Source organism: Carlito syrichta, unplaced genomic scaffold, assembly GCF_000164805.1.
Source record: "Carlito syrichta isolate Samal-C Ts95f unplaced genomic scaffold, Tarsius_syrichta-2.0.1 Scaffold117954, whole genome shotgun sequence".
Classification (NCBI taxonomy): Eukaryota; Metazoa; Chordata; class Mammalia; order Primates; family Tarsiidae; genus Carlito; species Carlito syrichta.
In genome coordinates this window covers 143,822-149,775 of record NW_007062050.1, presented here as the reverse complement: position 1 = coordinate 149,775, position 5,954 = coordinate 143,822, and the positions used below count along the sequence as shown (strand labels likewise).

At 40.5% G+C, this 5,954-nt stretch overlaps 1 protein-coding gene across 1 annotated transcript in view; it reads right to left on the bottom strand.

The window, feature by feature from the left end:
* Window positions 1–2,519, bottom strand: part of NOTCH2 (notch 2) — a 114,473-nt gene extending 111,954 nt beyond the window's left edge. The window contains exons 1-2 of the mRNA XM_021707438.1: window positions 2,473–2,519; window positions 642–723 (exon numbers count right to left, since the gene is read on the bottom strand). The gene's annotated coding sequence lies outside the window, so the exon portion shown is untranslated. The remainder of the gene's footprint in view (window positions 1–641; window positions 724–2,472) is intronic.
* Between the last annotated feature and the right edge of the window lie 3,435 nt (window positions 2,520–5,954).

Here is a 5,954-nt window from a genome sequence, read left to right as displayed (position 1 = left end):
GCAGCCACTGCACTCCAGTCTGGGCGACAGAGTGAGACTCCAACTCAAAAAATAAAAAAAATAATGAAAAAGATGGCCGGGTGCGGTGACGCAAACCTGTCATCCTAGCACTTTGGGGGGCCAAGGCGAGAGGATTACCTGAGCCCAAGGATTTGAGACCAGCCTAGGCAACATGGCAAGACCTCGTCTCTACAATAAATACAACTAAAAGTAAAAGAAATTAGCCAGGTGTGGTAGCACACCCTCATAGTTCCAGCTACTTGGAAAGCTGAGGCAGAAGGATGGCCTGAGCACAGCAGGTCGAGGCTGCTATGCCTGTGAGTGTACCACTGCACCCCAGCGTGGGCAACGGAGTGAGACTCCAACTCAAAAATGAAAGAGAGAGAGAGAGAGAAAGAGAGAGAGAGAAAGGGAAAAGAAAGAGACATAACAGTAAGATAGTAAGAAGTTCTTATCAACCATTTATCTGATATCCATACCCTTCCATCCGTGCTCCCCACACAAACTGCACCAGGAAAGTTCCAGAACAAGTAACATTTCACAGAAGTATTAAAAATAGAGGAGCACATGGGTACATCTTGTCCAGTGTCCTATTGCCAAAAAAAAAAAAGGAATACCTGTATATGAAGAGAAAAACTTACTTGCAGTATCCTGTGCCATTGTGGTAGGCAACACATACTCCTTCATTCACGCAGGGTTCAAAGCCATCCCGACACTGCAATGCTAAAAATAAAAATAAATGCACATTAGAATTGTGATCATAACCCTCAGGCACCAAAGAAGTGTGATCCAATTCAGATCAATATTCCCTCCCATATTCAACCTGATCTGGGTTTCCCTTTAGAGTTTTAATCAGTTCTTCATCTTTTGGTTTCTAGCACATAATCTTACCCCAAAAGCCTCGTCCCATAACAACTACTTTTATGGTCTTGAATGATGCTCTTACGTACCTGTGATTCAATATCCCCAAGTATAACATTATATCTCCCCATGACAGTAAGAAATTTAAAGCTATGACATCTATGAAATGCCAGATCATCTTGGGACTTAGATACTGCAGATGAGTAATGTAAGATTTGCCTATGAATATTTAGGAAGATGTTAGACAGATACTAGGTCATGATATCATTTAATTTCTTAGCCTTCAGATGAAGTTTTAAAACAGGTCATTTCAAGAAGTAATCAGAAACCTCAACAATATTCATTCAATAAACAAAAATTGAGAGCCTATGTACAGGCACCATATTAGGATCCAGAAAAAAAAGGTATGGGGTATACAGATAAATAAATAAATAATAACCTCTAACTTTAAGGGGCTTACAAAAAGTTATGAATAGCAATTGTGGGGAGGAGTGTCAAAATAAATAATAGGAGAACATTTTATACATGCAGATAAAACATTCTCAAACTCCTGATTCCCCCAGTTCCTTTGAGAGACAATGGAAAGGCACTTCACCCTCTGAGTCTGTGCCAAACATAGACTGCTTACTACTGAGAGAAAAAGAAAAACAAAACAAAACAGCAATAGGAGACTTCAATCAGAAGAGGAAGAAGACTACCCAAAATCTACCGTTCACTTGCTGGATAGTTACAGTATCTTGACGGTTTGTTTGGCTTTGAGAGTTGGAATTTTCTTCACCAGAATACAAATCAAGAATCCGAACGGCTGAAACGCCAAGACAACAAGAAACAATCAAAATCAAAATCGAAGTTCAGGTACTCTTTCTTGGAGGCTATTAAGATGTCCATCTCCTAGAATGGTTCATGTATGAATGAATACCTGAAAGCAAAACTGAGAGGTTCCCACCTTCAGGCTTCCTCTAACCACACCACTCTATGTACAAACTGTGCAATATCGGAGGTTCTAGGCTTGTCCCTATCTGGCCTTAAAACCAGCAGCTCAGGCATAAGCGGGATGCCAGAGCCATTCCTCCACTGACAATTACTACACGACAGCCTTTACTTGTCTAGGACTGTATAAAATAGCAGAATCCTTTGAGAACACATTTAAAGAAATCTCATCTCATCCTTATAATAATAATTACGATTATTATTTTTTTTTTTGAGTTGGGGTCTCACTCTGTCGCCCAGACTGGAGTGCGGTGGCCTCGACCTGCTGGGCTCCAGGGATCCTTCTGCCTCAGCCTTCCACATAGCTGGAATTTAATAACGATAGCAGCTAACACATGGCACTTACTAAATACCAAGTACTGTCCTAAGCACTTGACACAGATTAGCTAACTAATTCATTTTTCACAACAACCCTATGAAACAGTCATTACATCCATTTCATTACATCCATTCCCAAGTAAGAGCACGGGGGGGATAAGTGGGCTGCCTTTTGACATATCAGTGAGTTAGAGAGCCAAAATTTGAATCCAGAGACTGTGTTCTTAACGGCCGAGATGCACTGCTTCCCATTACCTGATACTTTTAGGAATGGGCAGGGTAGGTTTTACTATACCCATTTACCAGAAAGTTAAGGCCAGGGAGGTTGAGAGGTCTCTTCATGGGGCATCATGCCACTAGCTGGTGGCAATGGCAGGCCTAGAACCCAGGTCTCCTACTAAGTCCCACCCATCTTCATGGCAGCTGCGGGGCTCACACAAGCAATCACAGGCAGATTCAGGAAGAGGGTCATCTTGTTGTCCATATCCCACTTCCCTGTAAGACTCAAATGCTCCCTCTTCCCACACTGATAAGGCCAATGCAGCAACTATAATTAAAACAGTTAATGTCAGGTTATTTCCTCCATACCAAAGTTCTCAAACTGATTTTTTCATTCTCTTTAGACATTTTTATTAGTTTCAGTGAGAACTTCCTGGCTTTTTCTACTTGATTTTTTTCTTTAAATTAAAAAAAATTATTTTTAACCCTCTCAGTAGTAAAGGAATGCACTGCAGGCATGGAACAAGCTGGAGCTCTGTCCCCTGCAAGAATGCTGGTGCAATGAAAGGAGTCAGGAGACCTGAAATCCTACCTCTAACCCTAACTAGTTGTGCAACTGCAAGCAAAGCACAACCTCATGGGGGCTCAATTTCCCTACCTATACACCAAGCTGAGTTTGGACTAAATGCCCTGAATGTCCCCCTGAGATACAACAGTGACAGCTCCCTCATTAAAAGTACATGAATGGTGTGCCCAGTACCTGGAGTAATCTATCTAGGAGGGCATAAAGACCCAGCCACCCATGACTCAGAAAGCCGTGGGTGGGAAAAAAAATGGCCTGTTCCTATTAAGAGTCCTGGCAAATCATTACAGTGACAGGTTTAGAGAATACAAACAACCCAAAGTCAATATGTGGCAATCAATCTAGCAAATCACTTTACTGACTAGTCTTAGTGAACCAATCAAATTCAGAGATCAAAAATAAGGTGGGCTTACCAGGCTAATAATTAATGCCATTTGGCTGATTTGTGAGATCATGCTACCTTGAACCTTTAACATTTACCAAGCCATGGTTCTCAAACTTTAGTAAGCATCAAATCACCTGGAGAGCTCATTAAAACACAGAGTGTTGGACTCAATCCCCACAATTTCCGACTGGGTAGGTTCAGAGTGTGTCTGAGAGTCTGCATTCCTAACAAGTTCCTAAGTGGTGCTGATTCTAAGATCGAGAACCACTCTTTGTAAGGCATGTGTGTTCACTTGTTACAATTCCCTAAAACTATATAATCCACTAGACGTCTTAGATGATCTAGATCAGTGGTACCCAATTTTTCTGGCTTCAGGAACCAGTTTTGTGGAAGACAATTTTTCCATGGACAGGGGTGGGGATGTGGGGGTGGGGTTTTGGGATGATTCAAGCTCACCACACTTATTGTGCACTTTATTTCCTTATATATTACGTTGCAGTATATAATGAAATAATTATACAACTCACCATAATGCAGAATCAGTGGGAGCCCTGGGCTTGTTTTCCTGCTACTAAATGATTCCATCTGAGGGTAATAGGAGACTGCATAGCATCGCTCTCTCAGCTCTGCCTGCTGTCAGATCAACGGTGGCATTAGATTCTCATAAAGAGCACTCAACCTGGGTCCCTCACATGCACCATTCACAACAGGGTTCGCACTCCTGTGAGAGCCTAATGCCACCCCTGATCTGACAGAAGGCGGTGCTCGTGTGGTAATGCAAGCAATGGGGAGAGGCTGTAAATATAGACGAAGTTTCACTCCCAAGCCGGCCAACCACCTCCTGCTGTGCAGCCCAGTTCCTAACGGCCACAGACTGGCACCAGTGTTGTGGCCCAGAGGCTAGGGACCCCTGATCGAGATGATAATACCTAAATACACAGGAAGTGGAGAAAAGGGAACCCTTGTACTGTTGGCGGGAATGTAAATTAATATAGTCACTATGGAAAACAGTATGGGGGTTCCTCAAAAAAACGAAAAATAGAACTGCCATATTATCCAGCAATCGCACGTCTGGGTATTTATCCAAAAGATTTGAAATCAGTGTTGAAAAGATGTCTGTACCCTCATGTTTATTACAGCACTATTAATAATAGCCAAATTATTCAACCAATCTAAATGTCCATCAACAGATGAATAGATAAAGAAAATGCAGTAGATAGATAGATAGATATAGATATACACACACACGGGAATACTATTTCGTCTTTAAAGAAAATTCTGTCATTTACAACAACATAGATAGAATTGGAGAACATTATGATAAGTGAAATAAGTCAGGGACAAAGATGGGACGTTCTCACCTCTATGTGGCATCTAAAACAATCAGACTCACAGAAGCAGAGAGTGGAATGGAGGTTAGTTACAAAGGCTGGAGGGCAGGGGAGTGGGGAGACGATGGTCAACAAGTATAAAGTCTCAGTTAGACAGGAGGGATTTTTTTCCTACTTTTGAGATCTGCACAGCATGGTGAATATAATTAATAATAGACTATTGTACATTTCAAAATTACTAAGAGGATAAGCTTCAGATGTTCTTACCACAAAATATGTTAAGAATCTGAATTGAAGACTATATTGACTAGCTTGATTTAATTACTTCACATTATATTCATAATTATTTCACTTTTTACCCGACAAATGTCTACATTATAAATTGTAGATTACAACTTTGAAAAAGAAAAATAAAGTAAAAATTTGAGACTCATGGCTTCATGTAGGGGCTATTTCTAAATAAATACTGTAATTATCTGCCATACAAAGAGAAATTAAAACTTTGATAACCTGAAATCATGACAGTATCTAATTTCAAAATTATATTTACTTTTTTTCCAGCGCAAAACATTTAAATTTAACAATGAAATTGAAGGCAGCTTCATGGTAAAGCAAACACTAAATCATAACAGTTAGAGAACTAATGCTTAAATTCAAGCTTCAATAAACTCTGAGAAACTAGTCCTTCACAAAGAGTGACTTTCCCCCCTGTTTTCATGTTAAGCCACAAAGAGCAGGCACTCAATAAATACTGGTTGACTAAAATCAACCTTATTTACTGTGTATGTATCTGTTTGTACAAGCCCTCCCCTCCTGCTACCAAAAAAAGCAAAAACAGATTAATAGTAGATTTCAATCTCATCACTCCATCACTTGGCAATGTGACACAAAATCTAGAAGCCAGTCTCCAATTTTCACACATTCTCAGCACAGTGCACTTAGGAACTACGTTTTTAATATCCAGAACACACACAGAAAGCATCTACTATGGGCAGGCTAGCGGAATAAAGTCGCTGTCCTCATAAACCTTATTTCTATTACAGAAAGGTAAAAAAATAGTAAATCATTTCAGAGAGTCGTAAGTGACAAATTCTGTTGGAAACAAGACCCAGGAATGGGATACAAAGCAATCACGAAGGCTGGAATGCAGGGACACATTGTAGAGTATCTGGGAAAGGCCTCCTGAGGAAGTCACCTTTGAGTTATGATTTTTTTTTTTCTGAGTTGGAGTCTCACTCTGTCGCCCAGACTGGAGTGCAGCGGCCAC